This window comes from Alosa alosa, unplaced genomic scaffold (genome assembly GCF_017589495.1).
Source record: "Alosa alosa isolate M-15738 ecotype Scorff River unplaced genomic scaffold, AALO_Geno_1.1 AALO_1.0_unplaced_2, whole genome shotgun sequence".
NCBI lineage: Eukaryota > Metazoa > Chordata > Actinopteri > Clupeiformes > Clupeidae > Alosa > Alosa alosa.
In genome coordinates, this window is record NW_025962321.1 from 761032 (window position 1) to 787108 (window position 26077).

The 26077-nt window shown below is 17.5% G+C and overlaps 1 pseudogene; it reads left to right on the forward strand.

The window, feature by feature from the left end:
- Positions 1-24196, forward strand: part of LOC125290187 — a 146588-nt pseudogene extending 122392 nt beyond the window's left edge.
- Positions 24197-26077: the final 1881 nt, after the last annotated feature.

Here is a 26077-nt window from a genome sequence, read left to right on the forward strand (position 1 = left end):
ATAATCTTCTATTTTATCTAATGAGTTAATTTTTTCTAAAAAATTTATTATTAATTTTCTTACAATAAATCTATCTTTATTATAGTATTGAGATTCTTTAATAATAACAATACCAGCTTCATTAAATATAAGTATAGGATTAGGTAAAATATTTTTATGTCTTAAATAGCAATTATAATCATCAATATCATGATAGGGAGTTAATTTAACAACACCTGTACCAAAATCTTTATCTACTAAAATATCATCTGTAATTATAGGCATTATTTTATTAGTAATAGGATTAATTGCGTTTAAATTTTGATATTTTTTATATCTTTCATCTTTAGTATGTATTGTTAATGCAATATCTCCTAGGATAGTTTCTGGTCTAGTAGTAGCTACTATAAGAAAATTATTAGTATTTTCTATTTGATATTTAATATAATATAATTGTCCTAATTTTACTTTAATATTAGTGGAGGGAATAGTATAAGTCATGGGTTGATTAATTTCTAATGTATTTACTTCTATATCTGAAATAGCTGTTTTTAAAGTGCATGATCAATTTACAAATTTTTTAGCTTTATAAATTAATTTTTTATTAAATAATATTTTAAAGGCGCTATGTACTGCGTGAGACATTTTTTGATCCATTGTAAATATTTCCATATTTCAATTTAAGGAACAGCTTAATAATTTTAATTGATTTACAATTTTAGAACCATAATTATTTTTTCATTCTCAAATTTTCTATAAAAATTCTTCTTTAGAAATATTTTGATAATTTATATTTTGAGATTTTAATCATTTTATTACTAATATTTGAGTAGCAATACCGGCATGATCAATTCCTGGTATTCATATAGTATTATAATTGTTCATTAATTTTCATCTTATTATAGTATCTTGAATTGATACAGTTAAAGCATGACCAATATGTAATTCTCCTGTTATATTAGGAGGAGGTAATACCATAGAAAATATTTTATTATTATTTTTTATATATATGTTATTTTCTAATCAAAATTTCTATCAATAGGATTCTACATCTTTAAAATTATAATTATTTTTTTGCATATTTGTGTTCAAATTAAATAATTAAGTTTTAAATAATAAAATAATTTTTTTATTTTTAATATTAAAATTATTTTTATTTATGACAATCTTTTTCTGAGTCATTAGATGAAAAAGTTAAATTGGATAATTTTATATATATATTATCTATTTCTAGATAAATATTTAATAAATATTTTACATGAATAAGAGTATTAAATATATTATATATATTTTTCAATAATTCTGAACTTTCTTTTTCTTCTTCTATTTTATCATCATTTTTTAATTTATTATAAAAGAATAAAATTAACAATTGTTTAAATAATCTAAAATTACAAATTTTTTTTGGATCATAACTATAATCTACGGCAAAATATTTAAGTAAAAAATCCTTTTCTAATTGAGTTTTTATAACATTATCTATTACTTCATTATGATCTAATAAGTACTATAAATCAATAGTATTTATTAATTTATATTCTAGATTTAATTTTTGTAACAATTCTTTATAGTATTTTTCACTTTTACTATCATATTGAGATTCTTGATGTGTTGTTAAGGATACTAATCATCTTATTCTTTTTAAGGCCAATAATATGCATTTATAAATATTTTCTCTTTTAGATTCAATATATTTAGGTCCTATTTTTGATTCTAAATCTATTACAAATGTTTCTATATGGGCAAAATTTATATGAATTTTTGAAGCTAGAGTTGATATGAATATTGTATAGAATGATTCGGTTAGATCAGTATCTTGATATTTTAAGCTATTTATTATTATTTTTTCATAAAAATTATACATTCTATCATATATAGAAAGATTAGAATTTTTATGATATTTTATTATAATTTGTTGAGGAATATAAAATTGTTTTAAGCTATAGAAATTAAGTTTAATATAGATTAGACTTATTTGATCAATAACAGTAGAAATATCATTTAGAATACACATAGATTTTATTCAATAAGAATGAAGTTTAAAATATAATTTAGGAAAATTTTGTTTATCAACATTTCTTTCTATATAATCAATTATTTCTTGACTTTCAAAATTTACTTCAATTTGATCTAGATATAATAGTTCAATAGTTCAGCTACTATTATTATTTATATGAATAGTTCCATTACTATCGAATATTCGATTTATATCTTCTATTATTATATCATAATTTGATATAATCGGAGTAATAAAATAATAATTATTTTTGATAGGAGTAAAAGTTTTTTCTAAAATTAAAGTTCTAGAAGATTTTTTTATATCTATTTTTTTATTTTCAAATCAATTATATAAACTATATATATCATTTTTATAAATTAATTTTTTATCATGATTTTTAAATTGACTAAATAATTTTTTTAAAATTTTATAGGTTTTATCTGGTTTTACAGATATTCTAATAAAATCATTATCCTAATTATATTTTTTATATAAAAAAATAAAAACAATAAAAATGATTAAACTAAGTAAAAATAAACAAGAAAAAAATATTTTAAATCCTAATGTTCAATTTTCTACATTATTTTTTCTTATTTGAAAAGAGTTTTTTCTTCTCATATTATTCATATATAAAATTTATGTATTTTAAAAATTCAAAGTATATATAATTTTAATATATTTAATATTTCATATAAAAATGTATTTTAATATTATAATAATAAAGAAAATTAATTTTTTTTACAAAAGAATATAAATTAAATAAAATATATTTTTTATAAATAAAATAATTTAATAATTAAGTTACTCAGTGGAAAGAATAAGACAATACATTACTATATCAAAAGATACAATTCATAAATTATAATAAGTCTTTCCAATAATCATCCTTGTAACTTAGTTATTAATCATTTTATCTATATTGAACAAGATATCTTCTATAGAAAAGATCCTATTGAAGTATTTGCTAATTATATTTAAATAAATAATTTATATCTATATTAAAAATTCAACACTAGAAATTACTTTTTAAAAAACAAAAATTAATTTTATCGTTTAATTCTTTCTGGTAAGTTTCATCTTCTACAAGAATCTTGAATTAAAATATAATCTATTTCTGATAATATATTTATAATTTTAATAGAATTACCTCTAATAAATATTTCTTTATATTCTGGTAATAATAAATTATTTTCTGATAATATTTCTACATTTAATAATTTAGTATTATGGTAATTATCCATTGAGACTAGAGTACCTATTAATATAATATCATTTTTTAAAGTAATTTTTAATTTTTGATTTATTAAAGTTTTAAATAAAGAAACAAATTGCATTATATTAACACTAAATAAATGGAAAAAATAAAAGAATATTTCAATAAAATTTTAGAAGTTTCTAATAGTAAAAAAGAATCAACTAAAGATAACCCATTTATACCATTATGTAATATATTAGTTTTTAAAGATGAAATAGAATTATTTCATTTTATGTTAATAGAAAGGATATCATTAAGAATGACAATAAATAATAATTTTTTAGGATTTTTATATAGAATTTATGATAAAGTTAATATAAAAAATGAATTTAGTATAGTTAATGAAAAATGTAAGAAAATTTTAGTAGAAACAATAAAAATATTATTTGAGGATTTAAATAATATTTTATGAAATAAAAATAATTTATTTATTTTATTATTTGAAGATTAGTATAATTTAAATATTAGATTATGAGAAGAAATAGGAAGAATAGAAGATAAAAAAAATTTATTTTTTTGAATAAAGGAATCATTAATTTAGTATTTAAATTGTTAGAAGATAGAAAAATCTATGGAATTAATAAAATTTTTTTGTTATTTTTGTAATATAATATTTAAAAAAGAATTAAAATATAAAGATATAGAAGAAATAATAAATTTTTTTGAAATAGTAATAATAGAAAATTATGAAAAAAATATATTTAATTATAAAGTAAAGGAATTACCTAAGATAGATAATATATTATGAGAATTTAATAATTCTATATAGATTTTATTAGAAAATATAGATATAGATGAGATATTAAATATAATAGATAATGAAATAGAGAGGAATTAGAGTAGATTAAAATTAATTAATATAGTTGAATAGAAGAAATTAGATAATACACTTTTATTATTAATTTTATATTACAAGAATAGAAATTTTAAATTTAAGTTAGAAGATATAGATTATAATGTTATTATAGAAAAGGAAAATTTATTATTTATTAATTATTTAGAGCATAAATTAATTAAAATAGGAGAAAATGATATTAAAAATAAAGATGATTTATAGTTATATTATTCATTATTTAATGAACATTTATTTTATTTAATCTTATAGCCTATAATAGAGCATTTAGATCATTTTGATAATTTACATATAGAGAATATAAGAGAATCTCATCCTGATATTTATGCATAGAAAGTATCTAATAATGTATATTATAATTAGATAGTAAAATTTTTATTATTTAATTATAGTAATAAATTTAAAGAAAATATTTTTGAAAATATTTCTATATTAAATAATAAATTAATAAATAATAAGTTTATAATAGAAGAAATTATTTTATTAAATATAGGTAATATATTAAAATATCTTGCGATAAGTCGAGAATATAAATTTACAAATATTTTATATAATAATATTTTATATGGAAATGAATATAAGAATTTATTATTATTTTTATTTAATATATTAATTAATGAATAGATTAATAATATGGAAATTAAAACAAAAATTTTAGGATTTTTTTATACTTCTTTATTAGTATATAAAGATTATAATTATAATATGAAAAATTAGACATTAATAGATATAATATTAGAAGAAAGTAATATGAAAAAATTAATTATTTCTTTATTTAATATAAATTCAATATCAATAGATTTAAGTAGAACAACAGATTAGGAGTATACGGAAAGTATTATATTAGGATTATTAATATTTTCTGAGTTATTATAGAAGTTTAATTAGATTATATTAAAGGAATTTGGAGAAATTAATAAAGAAATAAAGAATAGATTTTTTATATCTGTATTAAATAGATGATCAGATTTTGATGATAATACAATAAAAAAATTAAAATTTATAAATTAGTATGAGAGTATGAATGAATTAGAAGAATAGGATGAAGTAGAGTATAAGGAAGAATAGAGAAAATTAAGAAATATTTTATCATAGTATTATTAGTTTTTACCTATTATATAGAACATATTTATTAATTTTTATGAGTATTTTATAGGAAATAAATCTATATTAATAAAATTATGTAATACTATAAATAATATAATATATGTATATGGAGGAAATGATTCAATATCATTAAAGATAAGGAATAAGGAATAGAATAATTTTTATCCTTTAAGATTATTAGGTTATTTTATATCATTTTTATATTATTTTTATAGATATAAATAGTTTAAAGAATAGTTTACTGAAATTTCATATTAGATAAATAAGGGAAATTTTTATAAAAAAATTAAAAATTTAATAGAGAAAAGAGAGCTTGTTATATATTATAAAAATAATTATGTAGCTAAGGAAGAAGTGATTAGTATATTAGAAGATATTATATTAGTTTCTAATAATAAATGGTTAGTAGAGGAGAATAAATTAAAAGATATACCAGAAAATTTTTTAGATCCAATAACTGGAGAGATAATGTGGGATCCAATTATATTACCTACTAGTAAATAGATTATAGATAGAGAAACATTGGATAGAATTATGTTAGAAAGTAAATTAGATCCATTTACATCTACTAATATTAATATTAATGATATTATAAGTGAGGAAAGATTAAGAGATGAGATAAAAAATTTTTTTGAAAAATAATTTTTTAATTTTAATTTTAAGTTTTATATTATTTTTTATGAAAGAATTAATAATAAAATTTTTAAAATAGAATAAATTTATTTGTAAAGAAGATAGAAAAAAATTATTAACAATATGTAGAGTTAATAATATTAATTTATATAAAATTTTAGAGAAAATAAAATATGAAATGATTATATTTGATGATTTTTTTATTTAGAATTTATTAATAAATAATAAAATATTATTTTTAGATAAAAAGAAAAAAAAATATTATTTTTACTAATATACAATAATTTTTATTAATTTTATATTAGACTTTTCTAAAATATATTTATATTATAGAGTAAAATTTATTTATTTATTTATTTTCAATTTTTAAAAATAAAAAATATTTTTTATAAATTAATATTATATTATATTTATTCTATTATTTTTAATATTTTATATATTAATTTTTTTCAAAAAATAACTTCTAAAAATAATTTTATAAAAAATAATAATTTATTTATTTATCATATTTTATATAAAAATTTTGTGTTACTTCATTTATTACTAATTTAATATTAAATTTAACTAAAATTATAATTTTAATATATGAAATTTACAATAATTTTTATTATTATTTATTAGATATATAATGAAGAATATAATATTTTACATTATGATGAAGAACTTAATTAGCATATCAGAAAGGATCTTTCATTAAATAAGATATGTGAATTATTTAATAACAATCCAAAAAAAAAAAAAAGGAAATGAAATATTAATAGGGTATTATTGGGAACCTCTAAAGAATAGTATTATGAAAATTAGTTTAGAATGTTGAGTTTTTGAATGTACTATTGAAACAATAGATGATAAAACTCATATGGTATTTACTAATATAAATAATAAAAATGAAAAATATCAAATTAAATGTATTTTTGATGATAAAGATCAATATTATAAATTAAAAATTTTTTTATCTTATCTAAATAATAAAGAGAAAAATGATAATTATTTAAGAATTAAAATGGGATTTTCTATGTTAAGTCCTAAAGAAACTAATTATTTATTAGTAAAATATTTTGTTTGAAAAAAATATAATTATATTATTACATATAATATTTTAGACAGAATTATATATAGAAAATAAAGAAGAAATAAAAATCAGAGATCAAAGTAAATTTACAATTTTATCATAGAGTACATGAGTTATTAAAAACAAAGGAGAAATAATAGAATTAGGAAGAGATAAAAAATATAGTTCATCATTTTTATCTATAATATTAATAAATTTAAAAGATAAAAATGGTAATATATTCTTTATTTTCAGATTTTTTGAATAGTTAAATATTAATTTTAAAAAAATTATATGATCTAATTATATAGGTCAATTATTAGTAATATAGTATAATCCAGAAATTAATAATTTAGATCATTTATAGAGTTAGTTTAGAGATATAATAATAGTTGCTGATAAAGATCCTGTAGAAATATAGAAATATAGTACTTATATAAAAGAAAAAAAGATTTTAATAATATTTAAAAAAATACTAAAAAAACATTATAATGAAATAGAAATTTATAGAATAAGCGCCTAGATTATATTGAATGAAGATAGGATATAGAGTTGTTCTTTTTATGAAGTTATTATTATTAATTTATAGTCTATCTTAGGAATTTATAGAAATCAATTATATGAAATAAATAATCCTATTACAATTACTGATCCAACTGAAGAAAAATTAGCAAGTTTAAATAGAACTTATTTAACAAAACTTCCTAGATTATTTAATAATGATGCTTTTTATATAGTTGTATTTTATCATAAAAGTGGAAAAAATAAATATATAATATGTATTTTTTTTAATAAAGATAAAGTAGCTATTTCTTTATATAAAAATATTGGAAGTAAATTTAAAATAAATTATAAAAAAGTAAAAGAAAATTTTAATAAAATTTTTATTAATAGAGAATATACAAATTATTATAAATTAAAAATCTCAGATATGTATAATAAGTAGATAAATCAAGTTTTTTATATTAAAAGTACTATAGTAGAGGATAGTGATATTATCAATTCACATTCACATCATTATTCTATTATCAGTGAAAATATAGAAACCCCTTATAATATGGAAAATTTATTTTTATGTCCAAAAAATAATGATTATACAGGATATTTTATAGCTGATTATTATAATAACCCCGATAAAATTTTAATAAAAAACATTTATATAAATGAAATCAATGAAGCTTTTAAAACTTCAGAATATAGATATTTAGTAGTAATAGAATATTATTCAGGAGAAGGAGAAGCATTTACTCCAGTATTAAAACTAAATGATAAAAAAATAGAAGATATTCCACCATATAAATTTAATATAGAAATTGAACAATGTACATATATTACAGTTAATATAAATATTAAAATATAGATATGTTATTATTATGGAATACTTGTTAAAATATTAGAAAAAGATAAATGTAAAACTAATAGATTATCTAGTATTTATTTAGGTAATAAGAATATAGAAAACAATGATAGCAAATATCAATTTGGAGACATAGTAAGTATTTAGAATTCTAATTAAATAATTTAAATTTAATCTAAAATATAATTTATTTATATATTTCTTAAATAAATAATAGAGAATATATTTTATTTTATTAACTTTTAATAATAAAATAATATAAATATATAAATATAAATAAAATAGTTTTTATTTCATTTAAAGTTATTTTTGTATTTTTAACTATATATTAATATATTAAAATCATTTTTTAAATACATAAATTATTTTTTTGAAAATATTTTTATAAATTATAATAATAGATTTTTCATTTGAAATTTCATATTATTAAATATTTTTATAATTTATAAAAATATTTTCGGAAAAAATATTTTATGTATTTAAAAAATGATTTTAATATATTTTATGTTTTTTTATTTAGAACAATTATTTATAATTAAATGTAGCAGTAATGGTTCTGAAAATTATGAAAAAATTAATTATAAAAAATTTAAAAATGAAGAGCCAGAAGAAGAAAAGAAAACCAAAAAACAAATAAAGGAAGAATTAAAAATTGCACAAGAAGAATATATTAGAAAAAAAATTGAATTAACTGCAAGAACTGAAAGATTAAAAGAAGTAGAAAGATATGAAAAAGATAAAAGAAATTAGTACGATAAAGAATGAGAAGAATAGTATCAAGAAAAATATGAAAAATAGAATGATAAAGAATTTGAAGAATTTATTAAATCAAGAATATAGAAATAAAAATTAAAATTCATTAAATAAAATTTTAAAAACAAAAATATGAAAAATTAATTAATTAATTTTAAAATTATTTACTTTAAAAAATAAATTTTATTAGAATAAATTAATAACATAAATTTAAATTTAAAATTAATTAATGAATATATATTATAATTAAATAATATTTTTTGATATTAGAAAATAAAATATTAATTATTAGATAAAATATTTTTTATAGAAATAAATTTGAATAAAATAATCTTAATAAAATATATTAATTTTTATATATGATCTATATATAAAATTTTATCTTAACATTAATATAATAATGATATTTTATATAAATATTTTTATTTTACAAACATATATATGAAATCTAGTTAATATGATTGCATTAGAACAAGAAAAAGTTGTTAGAAATTTTTAGAAGGATATATAAGTGAAATAAGTGAAATTCCATGAAAAAAATTATATGAAAAATAATATAACATGTTATCATAAATATATATAACTCATAATTTTTTACATTTATTACTTAGTAATGAATATTATGAAAAAATTAATAAAGAAATAAATTTTTTATTTAATCTATCTAAAGAAGAATATTTAAAGAAATTATATATAGAACTTAATATATCTTAGAATTAGATAGAAGTATTTAATAATTTAGATATTAAATTTTTAAAAATTTTTATAGAATAATTAAATTTATTTAGTTAGATCTAAAAAATGTAAATAAAAATATTTTTTATTGAAATAAAGGAAAAATAGATTACAGTATTATAAATACAGATATTATATCAAAATTTAATAGTTCTAATAAAGAATTGATTAAACGTATTTTATTACAATTAGTATTATATAATTTCATATTTTTTAATGAATATATAATAAAAATATATAAACTTATGAATTTTGAAGTAAAAAAATAAATTTATAGAATATGCTGAAGGTATTATTTTACATTGATATAATATAAATGATCTTAAACCTTGTTTTAATGAATTAGATATAGAATTAAATCAGAGATCTATTATAAATCAAAATGAAATGATTAAAAGTTTTTTAAATATTATGAAACCAGCAATAGATTAGTTTGAAAATAAAGAAGAAAAAAGAAAAAATCATTTAAATCATTATATTGAATATAATAAATTAAAAACTATATTCACTCTAAAATAAATAAATAATTTATTATAGATATTAAAAGATCACCCAATAGAAACTGTTTTTTTCAGAATTATATAAAAATAAAAATACCAATTACAAAGTTTAGAAAAAATTAATAGTTCTCATGTTATATTAATTATATTATTTTTTTTTAATTTTATGAAATCTAAATTTAATTATTTATTAGTTTTTAATGATCATTTTATATACATTTATTCTACTAGATAATATCTAATAATTCATATATTACTCTATATACCACCTACTTATCTATATTAACAGATATTATCTCTAAAATCAAATAATTGAATTTCTTTATAATAATACTTATAGCTACTAGAACAACAATAGTCTTCATGTCTCAGAGTAGACTCCATCTTAGTTACTAATATAAGACATCTTTCTTTTTTAACATAATAAGTATCCTATAGACGTCTTAAAATCATTAGCAGCCGATAAGGCTACCTCCCTTAAGTACTCTATTTTCTACATTACACCTTGACTATACTACTATAAAGGTTGAGGTTGATACCATTGAGATATTTTATAAGTTTTCTTAGGGATAGCCTATAACATACTCAAGAGAAATTCCTTTCGGATTTCTCCATCCTATTATGTCTCTATCTCCTAATTAATCTTATGAACTAGTCTCTAACTAGAACCATTTCATCTCTATTGAATAGAGACTAAACTATAACTAAATAATTAACAATATGGAGATAATGAATCAATCATCTATAACAACTCTATATTCTAACTAAATCTATCCTATTATAACAGAACTTTTAATATGAAATAAATTCTTTTTAGTCTTTGAAAAGATATTTTTATACTACGCACCAACAACCTAAATAGATGACCTGGACTTAGTACCATTTACAATATCCTTGTAAATGATACCACCGATGTAAGTTAGATAATTAATAACTTCTATAGAGAAGTTATCCTTATCTAAAGCCTTAATCTCATCAGAGGCTAATAGAGAGGTCATGGCATCATTTATCTTTGAAATGATGTCATACCTTCCACTGAACTTGTCAAGCCTTAATAGATTTTCACGAGCTTCGATGTCAGACATCTAATCTCATGAGTTCTCTATCTTAGCAAGGAGTCTAAGACGTACGTCGGAGTTGGATGTTGATATTCGGACATCAACACCCACATGTGATTTTTGATTAGTACCACATGGCCGGATGTGTTCTGGCTGATTGGGGATAGACTAATCACTATCCCTATCAGTTTTTCTCCTCTTATTGGAGGAGGTTCGAACTGCGCCTTTCCCGTCATCATATGAGGATGACATAGGGTAGAGTTTTATAGGGCTTGATTCCACCACCCCCTATTTAGGAAAGGTCGCACAAGAGTCTTGAGGAACCTACTCGTAATTAGTGGTGGAACTGCCATTAGAAACATTTAAAACTGATGACTTAAAAATATTAGTAGTAATAAGGGGTTGATCGGATTCGAACCCCTTATTACTATCAGTTAAAATAAAGGAGTGATCTGTCTCAACTCCTTTATTCTTCTAGTCAGGCTTAGACTAGGACTATCCTCCTGATGGAGGTCCCTTCACTTCCTTCTTCCCATTTCTGGGTCGAAAGAAAGTGCTTTTTATGGAAAATTTTTGAATTGATATTCTAATCATTTTCCATAATTAATGTTTTTAATTTTAAATAATAATAATAAATATATAAAGAAAATAAATAAAACTATAAAAATTATTTATAAAATATGAATTATTAAATCCGATAAAATAAAATAAAATTATACTTTAATGAATTATATTTAAAACTATTGTTAATATAATAAATATCCTTTTATAAATTATATATAAGATAAAAATAAGATAAAATTTTCCATATTTGTGTTATATTATCATATTAAATATATAAATTTATCTATTTATAATACTATTTAAATTTAACACTAAAATATAAAAATATGCATAGAATTTTAATCTATTAATACTAATAGTTATAACAAATATATTGAAAAAAATGAGAATAGTGTAGAAAAATTGAAAAAAATTAAATTAGATACAACTAATGCAATAAATACATTACTTGAAAATAGTAAAGAAAAAGAATTAAAGAATACTTTATTAATGGTAGAATGTTTAAATTTTAATGTTATATAGTCTATGATTTAGAATTGATATAACAATAATGAAAATAATATTAGCCATAATTTGATAATAACATAGAAAAATAACATAGTATAGAATATAACTAATATAATTAAGTTAAAAAATGATAATAAAGAGGATACAAATGATTTAAATAAAGTTTTGAACAATATTAAGGATATTAAATTTTTAGAAAAAATGGATTGAATATTGAATGAAAATAAAATAACAGATATATTAGAAAATCCAGCATTTAAAATTGAGAATGAATATATATTAGATGAAGAATTTAGTGATAAAGAAATATTATTAAAAATATGATTATTAAAAGATAAAGTTTATTCATTACGTTGAATAGAAATAAAAATAACCCTAAATAATTGTGGTAATAGTACAAATTTCCAATATAATAAAATAATAACAATTGAATCTGTTATTGAAGAAAGTTTAATAGATAAAAAAACAAAATTTGTTGAGAGTTCTTATTATTATAATGAAAATAAAGAATCATAGGATGAAAATACTACTACTGGTAAAAATTTAAAAGTTTCGTTAGATGAAATAACAAATGATAATGGATTTAAATCTGCTATTAATGAATGTATTAAATTTGATGTTTTTAATAATAATTCTATAATGAATAGATTTAAAAAGATATTTATCGATAATGTTCCTTTAAAAGATATTATAAAAAAATATGATATTTATGTCAATATACGTTGTTGACACTTAAGTAGAGAGGAATGAAATAATGAAAAAATGAAAAAAATAAAAGATGAAATAGATATTCTAATAAATAATCTAAATAATACTGATAATACTGATAATACTGATGATATTCTCAGATTAAAGGATTTTAAAGAAAAATTAGATAATAAAAATATGTTATTAAGAGGTGAATTAGATGATTTTTTTAATAATATAACTGATAAAAATAAAAAGTAGTATAACAAATTAAAAAAATCATATAATGATTTTATTAAAAATATTAAAAAAAATGATTATAAATCATATGAAAATGAAGGATGAAATTTTAATATATATAATTTTTTAGAATCTGAATTAAAAAATATTACAAAAAGTAAGGTGAATGAATATAAAAATAGTTTGACAAATTTAAATAATATATTAAAAAACAAATTAACTGAAATATTAAAAAATACACATACAAAACCTCCTGGAAGCGGTAATTCTTTTTTTATTTGAAAACTAATATTATTTTTAAGTATAGCAGGATTTAGTTTAGTTGTTGTTATCGTTATAATAGTATTTTATTGTAGTTCAAAAAAAATTTATTTATAATGAAAATAAAAAATGTATTAAATCTAAATAATACTGATAATACTGATGATACTGATGATATTCTCAGATTAAAGGATTTAAAAGAAAAATTAGATAAAAAAAATATGTTATTAAGAGGTGAATTAGATGATGTTTTTAATAAAACTGATAAAGATAAAAAAGTAGTATAACAAATTAAAAAAATCATATAATGATTTTATTAAAATATTAAAAAAAAAAATGGTTATAAATCATATGAAAATGAAGGATGAAATTTTAATATATATAATTTTTTTTAGAATCTGAATTAAAAAATATTACAAAAAAAGTAAGGTGAATGAATAGAAAAATAGTTTGACAAATTTAAATAATATATTAAAAACAAATTAACTGAAAATATTAAAAAATACACATACAAAACCTCCTAGAAAACGGTAATTTTTTTTATTTGAAAACTAATATTATTTTAAGTATAGCAGGATTTAGTTTAGGTTGTTGTTATCGTTATAATAGTATTTTATTGTAGTTCAAAAAAAAAAAAATTTATTTATAATGAAAAAATAATTAATTAACAATTAAGAGATTTTTAACATAATTATATTTATTTATTATATAAAAGATTTTATATCTTAAAAAATCTATTTATACTTTTATACTTTATTCTAATATATATTTATGTAAAAAATTTGAGAATTTTTTCTATCTATCAATTTTATTTCTACAGATTTCATTTAATTATTTTTATTTGTTTTTAATTATTATATCAAAATATTTATACTATTAAATAAATTTTTATCAATAAAAAAAATTAACATATATAATAATACTAACCATGTTAATTAATAAATGTTATAATATTAAAATATCTTAAATTTAACTTTATAGTCAAAAAATAATAAAAACATTTAAAACATTATAAAAAAAGATATATAGATATAAATTATTTTCTAATAGATATATGTATTTTCTATAAATTAGATTTTTATATAGTATACACATACACTATAATCAAGAAATAGATGAAAAGTAAAAAAATTTAAATTTAAAAAAAAAATATTTTTAATATATTAATAAATTCTAATAAACTTACTAAAAAAAATACTATAGATTTTTTGATATTCATTTATTTTATCATTAAATTATTTAAATAAAATATTTAAAACTTTATTAAATCCTTCATATATTAAAATATCATAAGAATATATAAGATCATTAAGCTCTCTATATAAATTTTATTATTATTTTGATTATTATTATTATTACAATTTTCTTTTACATTTCTCTAATATATCTTTAATATCTGTTAATAAATTTTCATTATATTTTTCATTATTAAAATTAAATAATCTAAAAAATTTATATTATCATCTGAATTACCTATAGAAAAATATAAATCCTAATCTAATAAATTTTTAATATTATTTAATAAAAAAACACCCAATACTTTAAATTTAATTAATTATCTTTAAAACACGACATCATCATATAATAAGAGCAATAAGAGTAATGGAGATTATAGGACATATAATTAGAATCAATATTTCTCATATTTCTCAAGTTTTTTCAATAGTAATATACATGGGAGGTTGTATATTGATTAAGGGTATATTCTCATATTCTTTCATATATATATATGAAATTTTTTTATATATTTTGTCAATTTCTTTTTCTACATCTTTTATACCTTTAATATAGTTTTCAATAATTGTTATATTTATATTATTTTTTATATTATTTTTTCAATCATCAGTAAATAAAGTAAAATTTTCATTAATCGTTGTATTTATTGAAATTTCGTGTTGTATATCTTCTATAGTTTTTTTAGATTTATCATTAGAATGTTTAGATTTATTTATTTTATTTATTTTATTTAATAATTCTGTTATTCTATCTTTTAAATTTAAATATCTATTATTATTAATATATTGGTTATTTATTATATTTTCTAAAAAATTACGATACATATCTATTTTTCTATTAAAATTATTAATATATATAACATAATATTCTATTCCTTTATATTTTCATGATATTTTATCTTCATCAAATATAAAATTTATTAGAAATAATATATTATCATAATTCTTCTATTTATTCAATTTTGTGTTATAATATTGATCATTAATAAATAAATCCTTATTTTTTTCAAAAAGAGTTTTATATATTTTTATTAATTCTGATTTTTGTGTATTAACTGTTAGGGTTATTTTTATATCTTTATTTTTAAAATTATTATCAATTTTATCTAATAGATATGTAAATATCATCGAGATATTTTGTTGATTCTAAAAACTTTTTTTAATATCATCTTTATCAAATAAATTTTTTGTTTGTACTATTAAATCATTATAAATTTTTAATATATTTTTTTTAAAAAACACTATTTCATTATATTTTTTATTATTTTGTTCTATACTAAAATAATTATTATTTGTATTATCAATTTCTATATCATCACTATTACCAATCTTAATTTTAATTTTTTTACATATATTTAATATTATATAATTATCATTATTTTTTATATAATATTTATTATTATCATCTTGTTTTAAAAATACAGGACTGTTTTTTATTATATTTGCTAATTCTATCTTAATACTATCATCATTATTTAAATCCAATAAATTTATTTTTTCTTCTATCTAATTTATTATTTCATCTATTATTTTATTTTTTATTTCTTTACAATCAAATAATTGTATTTTTTCATTTTTTTTATTTAATAATATAACTAATTTATCTTTATAATTATCTTTTATTTTATTTAATTTGGATATTTTTTCAATATTATCAAAAATTTCATTCAATATATTAAATATACTATCATCAGAATCTAAATTTAAATAACTTAATAATTTATCAATATCTTTATTTTTTTCATTAATTGTATTTATTAATTCTTTTATTTCAGTTTTAAGATTATTAAGATTACTATTCATACTATTCTTATACTATAAAAAAATTTCTTTATCTTCCCCTTCCTATAATGTAACTTTTATAATTAAAATAAAAATAAAATTAATTTTCATTAAATTCATATATTTATTATTAATTGATATTTTTATAAATTAAATATAATAATTCAAAAATTAAAATAATTTATTATAATTTAATTTCTATAATTTCATTTTAAACCTACTTAATCATACTCAAATACCTAATAAAATATTTTGATTAAACTAAAAGTTATACTTAAAATAATAATATCATATAAAAATAACCCTAATTATTATGTATACTAATAATAATAATTTTTATAATACTATTCCTGTTCACCTTTTTTCAAATATTAAAACTTCTCATTTTCCATATAATTTTAATAAAAAATCAAACATAAATTTATTAAAAACAAATGAAATTAAAAACAAATTAAATTCAATTGTAGACTCAATAGTTCCAAAAAAATATCTAAATAAATCCCTTCAAATAAATATAAAATTAGATGAAACCGATCTCCAAAGTTTTGAATTTAGAGATGAAGATTTATTATTTCATGAATCCAATATGATGGGTATAATACTCGATCAAAATGAAAAAAATAAATAATTAAATTTTTATTCAAATTCACTATTAATACAACATATAGGACATACCTCCTTCCAATTAACATCCTTTTTATTTAATACATTTAATCACTTAATCATACAATCTCTATGAAATGTATGCTTACATTTTAATGATGTCTTATTCTTATATGTTAATATCTACTCATAACACAATACACACTCATCTGGTATTCTTCTTAGTCGTGTATTCCCATTAGATATAATATATCTTCCATGCTTCTCATCCAAAATCTAATCTGATGATGTACTTATCTATTCCATTACTATATTCTACTCTCTACTGTCCATTGTACTATCTGAACATATCGACTACTTTTCCATATTAAAAAATAAAAATAATTTATGTAAAAAATTAAATTAAACTATAAAATTCATCTTTTATCCTAAATTCTTCCCCTTTAATTTCATATTCACAATCCTTCTTTATCTTATAATCTAATACTAATACATTAACTATCTCATACACTTCCTCCATATCTATTCCATCCTCTAATACCCCCGTCTACTTAATATAATTGTAAATATATTCAATCTTAACCTTCTTATAATTCTTTATTAATTCATACACTACCTTATATAAAAAATTAATAATTTCCTTATCTATCTCTCCATTCTTATATAATACTCCCCCATACTTTATTTTATTAGGTACTAAATTATATAAAATATAATGCCATATATTTCTATTCTTATTCTTAACACATTTTATCTTCTACTCATTAAGTAATTTTTTAATAATCTCTGATACCTAAAACTTATTAACCTTAGATAATTTAATTAATTCTCTCTTATTTATTCCTTCTGTCTTACTATTTTCTACTAAATTTAATATAATATTAACATAATTCTCATCATATCCCTTTAAATTGTATTCTTCATTTCTATAATCAAATATTCTATATAATAAACAATCTGTTTTTTCACATATACTCGCCACTATCTACTACTAACTTATTAATTCATTAATTATTTTTGCTTTTAATCCTAACTCAATATTTATTTTCTTCTTTAACTATATATCTGTTATAGATTTTCTCTATTTAATTAACTACATTATTTCATTTTTTATTTTCTATTCCTCTATTAATTTATTTCTCTTCATCATAAATTATAAATTTATCATGTCTCAATCAATCTCTAAAAAAAGAAAAACTTCTCTAATAGAAAGAATTAGACAAAATATTAAAAATTATAAAAAAATTTTAATATTTACTAAAGATAATTTACCTCAATTACTTCTTGATCAAATAAGAAGAAGAAAAAATATAAAAATTGTAATAGGAAAAAATACTTGTATAAGAAAAGGTTTGGATTTGATCCTAAATAAAAATAATAAAATAAGAGAATTAATTCCTAAAATAGTCAATGATGTTGGTTTAATATTCACTAATGATTCCATAGAAGATATAGCAGACTTTATTAAAAGCTTGAGATTTCCCTGTAAAGCTAAAGCAGGCTCAATAGCTACTGATGATGTAATAATAACTCCAAGACAAACTAAATTAGATCCAGGTCAAACTGGGTTTTTTCAAACCTTAAATATCCCTACTAAAATATTTAAAGAACATATAGAAATAACTGGTACAGTAACTCTAGTTAAAAAAGGAGAAAAAGTAGGCGCTTCAGAATCATCTTTATTGTCAATGTTAAATATTTTACCATTCTTTTATACTACTCATTTAACTGCTGTTTATAATGATGGTGAAATAATAGACGGAGAAATATTAAACTTAGAAGAAAATGATTTCATAGACTGTATGAAAGAAGAAATATTAAAATTAAAAACTATAGGATTAATGTCTAACTATATCAGTACAGTAAGTATAGAATTAGAAATACAAAATATATTTAGAGATAATTTATCATTAGCATCTGAAATTTCTTATCCATTAAAAGAATTAGAATTATTAAAAGAAATTGCTGTAGAAGTTATACAAGAAGAACCTAAAGAAGAAATAAAAATAGAAGTTAAAAAAGAAGAATCAAGTGATGAAGAAATGTTTTTTGAAGACTAATTAATTAATAAAAACACAATTTATTAAATGTTTAATCATTATCAAATTCCTCTTGAACTTTTACAAAATTCTCATGAAGAAAAAGAATATACAAAATTAATGGAAAATTTATGTTCAGAATTCATAAATTTAAAAAATTATTGCCAATATAATGAAAATTATTTAAATATGATAGATCCCATTATTAATGAAGAAAATAATAAAAATAGATTCTCAAATGCTAGTCCTTTACCTAATAGAACAAGAGTTTTATTAAAACCTACTGTATATAATGATTCATCATATATTAATGCTAACTACATACAAGGAAATACTATTCAATATATTGCTACTTCTTTACCTATGAAAAATACTATAAAAGATTTTTGAAATATGGTCTGAGAAGAAAAAACAATTATAATTTTATGTCTTACAAAAATGAAAGAAGACGATATTTATTGACCTGAAATAAATGAAGATTTATTAATATGTAAAGATATGACTGTACAGAAAACAGGAGAAAGAATATATAAAAGAGATACAATAATTCATTCCTTTAATGTCAAATTATCAGATAGTAAAAAGAAAAGAAATGTTGTTATATTATAGTACTTAGGATGAACTGATATGTCTTGTCCTAAATCTAATAATTCATTCTTTGAATATTTAGAATTATTCTATAATTTAGTCTATGAAAAAGCCAATTTAATGGAACATAAAGTATTAATACATTGTTTAGCAGGTATAGGAAGAACAGGAACTTTTTTAGCTATAGATAAATTAGTACATACAGTCTATAGAAGTTTATATACTAATAAAACTTTACCTATAATAAACTTATATGAAACTATAATAGATTTAAGATTATAGAGAGTAGGATTAGTATAGACTATAAAATAGTATCAATTTATATTATGTTTTTTATGATGATTAATAGATAGTAAAAAATTAGAAAAATTAAAACTAAATTTTGTTAAATGAATAGAAAAATAATTAATTATTAGATTTTATATTATTTAATTTTTCTTCTATATTTATTATTTTATTTGTTAATATAGATAATTTTTTATTAATTTTTATATTATAATTATTAATATGTAAAGTTAACTTTTCTATTCAATCATTTAATAACACAGTAGACTTATTCATCATTCAATATTTTTCCATTTTTAATACAAATATTTGTGTTTAATTTATTTTTTTTTATTTTACATTTAATACATATTATAAAATTATTTCTAATAGAAGGAATTAATAAAAGTATAATAGAAATAGGAAAACAAAATATTATGTATAAAATTAAATTAAATGTTCATTTTATTTTGAAAGTATGTAAAATATCATCATCTAATATAGGAATAACATTTTCACATATTTCTTCATTAATTTCTGTCATGACAGGAATTGCTTTTTTTATGTTATGTTCTTTTATTATATTTATATTTATGTTATTCATTTTGTGTTTATATAATTATTTATTAGTTTACTATAAGAAACTTTCAATTTTATTATAAAATTTTTTAAGATCTTTATCATTAATATTATCAATATTATTATTTTCTTCATTAATTTTCTTTTTTATTATATTACTAGTATATATAACAATATTTCTAAGTATATTTTGATATTTTCTAACATCATTACCTTCTTTAGAAATTAATTCTTTACCTAAAGATGTTTTCAAAATATTATTATAAAAAAATATTATTATTTTCATTTATTAATTGTAATTTTAATTTTCTCTTTCTTCACAATATTCAACAATTTTAATAGTTTTATTTAAAATTCTCATTAAATATTTCATTTGTAAATAAGATTGTTCTGTATTTTTCTTTTGATTTCTAAAGCTTTGTCTTCTAACATCTTCTCTTTTTTTAAATAAAATTTCATCATCTTTTAATTGTTTTTCATTTTTATTTTTAATATAAAATCTTTCTAATAGACTATTATTATTTCTTTCTTTTTTAATTTTTAGTCAATGATTAAACAAATCTATAATAACATTACCTTCAAATCCGAATAGAGAAGAAATCATATTAAATTGATAGGAAGTAAAAATATAATTTGGTTTAATTTTATTATATAGATATAATTCTCTTTCTACTTTTGTTATAATATTTTGCATAGATTTTAAACTAATAGTTTTATATTTTTTTAATTTTTCATTGAAAAAAATTTCATCTTTTTCTGTTAATTTATAAATGTCAATTTCATTATTAAATGTTGTAGAATTTGAAGTAAGTAAAGGAATTATATAACTATTTGAATATTCAAATTTATTTTTTCTATTTATTTTATATTTTACATTATTTATTTCTATTATTTTTGGAATATAAATTATTTTATCAATATTAGTCTGATTAGATTGAATATTAGTATTTATAGTATCAGGTATATTTATAAATTCATTTAAGTTTATATTATCAAAAAATAATTCTATTTCAAGATTAAAATCTAAAGTAGAAATTATATCAGTGTTTTTAGTAGACATGAAATGTAATAATTGTAATAAAAATTTAGAATTAATTTCAATATATTATTATTGTAATATATGTAAAATAGAATATAAAGATAATATAAAGAAGGAAATAAAGACTGAATTTTCTATAAATTATTTATATTTATATTTGATGTAGAAAATATTATTAATAAATGCTAAAAAGATTAAAAAAATATTTTATTTAGATGATTTTTTTATAAAATATATTGAGATTGTATGATTTTCATTATTATAGCATTGAAAAGATAATAATTGAGAATAGAATAATTATGGTATAATAAGAGAATGTATAATAAGATATAAGAATATAGAAGAATTTCCGGAATTTTTATATTTATTAAAAACTAGATATGGAATATAGTATAATAATTATTTAGATAAAAATTGAAAAAATTATATGAAAAAATATTATGAAATAGAGAGGGGAGAAAAGTATAAGAATTTTAAAACAGTAGGATTTATTAATATTAATATGATAATATTAATATTAATAAAAGTATGTAGTATTTTATAGTATAATATTAGTTTTTATGATATAATTAAATTAATAAAAGATAAAAAAATATTATATTATGATTTTAAAAAAATAATAAAAAATAAATATAAAAATATTTTATCATAGAAATTATGAAATAAAAAATATTTTCAATATTTTTTCAAGAATAGAAATGAAGTTTCTTTTAAAATATTATTAAGAAAATTTTAGCTTTTAGGATGATATAATAAATTTTATATTAAATTTAACAATGAATATAATTTTGGTTATATTTTACTTAGTTTAATAATAAAAATAGGATTTAAAAAAGAATTTTTTAATTTATTTATGGATTTTTATTATAATACTATATTAATTAAAAGATTTTGTATTAAATATAATATAAAATATTATATTGGATGTTTATTTTTTTATTTTTTGAATAATTTATTTTATTAGAAAAAACATTTTATTAATATTTATAAATTTATATAGAAAGATATTAAGAAAATAGCAAAAAAAGAATTTTATGATTAGGAAAAATTAGAAAAATATTTAGAGTAGAGTAGAAATTTAGAGTATTAGAATATAATAAAATTAAATATAGAAAGAGTTAAAGAAAAAAATATAAGAGAAAAATTAATATCTATAGGAATAAAAATTAATAAGAGATTAAAGAATAATAATGGATTTATATAGAATTATTTTATTAATAAAATATGTAAAATATTAAGATTAAATAGAAAAATATTTATAATAAAATATAAAAAAAATTTTATTTAATAATTTTTAATTAAAACAAAATTTCTATTTCTTGAATCATTTTTTCTAAATTTATTTGACATAGTATATATTTTAGATATATTTTCATAACATAAGAAGCTAATTTTTCTAATTTATTATGATTATATAATTTTTCATGAATGAATACAAATTTCATACCTGAAAAAGTATTTAATATTGAGATAGTATATTTATCATCATATACTTCTAAAAAATCAGCTCATAATTTTGTTTTAAAATTTAAATTTTTTAATGTACCTAAACTTGATAGAGTCATTAATTGATAGCTTGAAACAGGATTATTTTGATCTATTCATATTTGATCTACTAGACATTCTTTATTATCTATTATACAAAAATATTGCATTAATTAAGTTTGTGTATTATAAACATAAATATGAAAACAGTAGAAAGAATAATAGAAGATTTATTAAATATGAAGTAGCCAAGTGCATCAGATATTAAATTTATAACAATTAAAGCAGGAGAGATATTAAAAAATGAAGCTAATGTATTAGAATTGTATAGTCCAATAACATTAGTTGGAGATTTACATGGATAGTATTAGGATTTTTTACATTTATTAGATATATCGGGAAATATTCCAAATATTAAATTTTTATTTTTAGGAGATTATGTTGACAGAGGAACAAATTCAGTTGAGTTAGTTATGTTAATATTATGTTTTAAGATAAAGTATAAGGATATAGTATATATATTAAGAGGAAATCATGAGTGTAGAAGTATTACATAGATTTATGGATTTTATAATGAATGTTTAAAAAAATATAATAATATTAATGTATGGCATTGATTTAATGATTGTTTTGATTATATTCCTATATCAGCTATAATAGATGACAAGTATCTTTGTATACATGCGGGATTATCACCATCTATATAGTCAATAGATCATATTAAGTCATTGGATAGATTTAAGGAGATACCGGAAGAAGGAAGTTTTAATGATTTAGTATGAAGTGATCCTGGAGTTAATTAGTAGGGATTTAATGTTAGTAATAGAGGAGCAGGATATTTATTTTCTGAATAGGTACTTAATGAATTTTTATATATTAATGATATAAGTAAATTATTAAGAGCACATTAGTTATGTTAGGAAGGATATTAGAAGTTATTTAATGACAAGGTAATAACTATATGAAGTGCGCCTAATTATTGTAATAGAGCGGGAAATAAGGCGTCAATAATGGAAATAAAGGATTCTATAACGGAATTTAATTTTAAAATATTTGAACAAAAACACAAATAATTTTAATATAATTTAAAATGGATCCTTTTTTAATATTAGTAACAATAACAGGAAATATTATTTTATATGATATAGTATAGTAGAAGGAGGAAATTATATATAAATTTAATAAGAATACTATATATACTAATTTAAATAGGGAAATATATGAGAGTAGTAAATTTTTTATATCATTATTATTAGACAAGAATATATATAGAATTAACAAGATAGATTTAAAAGTAAAGAAATTATTTAGTATAAAAAATATTATAAATTAGACACCATTTAAGAAGGATGAAAATTGAGTAATAGGAAGTAAGAATATATCTAGTATAAGAATTAATTATAAGGATTATAAGGATCTTTTTTTAGTATAGGAATAGAAATTAATTGAAATAAATAATTTAGGAAATATTTTATTTAGTATATATATTAGAGAGATAATACCAACAGTATTATGTGAATATAAGTAGAATGATATTAGATTAATTTAGAATGAGAAATTAGAAGTATATTATTAGGGAGTAATTTATAAATTAAATTATATAGTATAGGAAGCATTTTTATTAGTTAACAATTGTATAATAATTTTAGATATATAGTATAATATGGAAAATATTAATGATTATAATATAGATTTTAAGTGATCTATAAGTTTAGATTAGGAGATAAGAAGTTGATTACCTAAATTACAATCAGATAATAAGAATATGATAGGAATAGGGGGAGATATATCTTATTATAATATTAAAAATAAAATAATTTATTTAATTATTTTATTAGTATTTATATGAATATTTTTATATATTAGGAGAGAGAAGAAATAGGATGAATGTAAAATTATTATAGGATCATTAACGATAATAAAGAATGAGATATTAGGTAAGGGATGTTATGGAACAATAGTATATAAGGGATATTATAGAGATATTGAGATAGCGATAAAGAGGGTATTAAAAGATTATGAGATATCTGCGTGTAATGAGATAATATATTTATTAAAATTAAACAATAGTAATATAATAAGATATTATGCAGTTGAGGAAGATAATATATTTATTTATATAGGATTAGAATTATGTTAGTATACATTATCTGATTATATTAATAAGAATAATAAGATAAGTTAGGAGTTAAGAAAGAGATGGAGTATATAGTTAATATAGGGAATAAATTTTTTACATGAGAATAAGATAATACATTGTGATTTAAAGCCTGAAAATATATTAATTACGGATAGATTAGATTTAAAGATAGCTGATATGGGAATTTCTAAGATAATAAATACTAAAAATTATTTAACTACTACTATAAGTGGAACGCCTCAATGAATGGCGCCAGAATCATTAATATAGAGTAAAGATGACAATAAGGGGTATATATCATATTATATAGATATTTATCCATTAGGATGTTTATTATATTATATAAGATATAGTAAAATTATATAGTAGATAAAGGAGATTTAGATAAAGGATTTTATTTTTAAGGATTTAATAGATTATACATTTAATATGGATTATTAGAAGAGATATAATATATAGTAGATAATGAATCATCCTTATATATGGGAGAAGAAGAAATAGTTAAATTTTATATGTGATTATTCGGATTTATTGGATTCATTAGGAAAATATAATGAATTTAAGATATATTTAGATATTTATAGTTAGAAATATGGTATAATACCTGGAGGCAATTGAGTAAATTATTTATAGATTAATGAGTAGTAGATAATAAATGAGTATAGAATATATAATGGTAATAATTTTTGTGAATTAGTTAGATTAATAAGGAATTAGAAGAGGCATTTTAATAAGGATGTATATGAGATAATAAATTATAGGACATTAGAGGAATATTATTTAG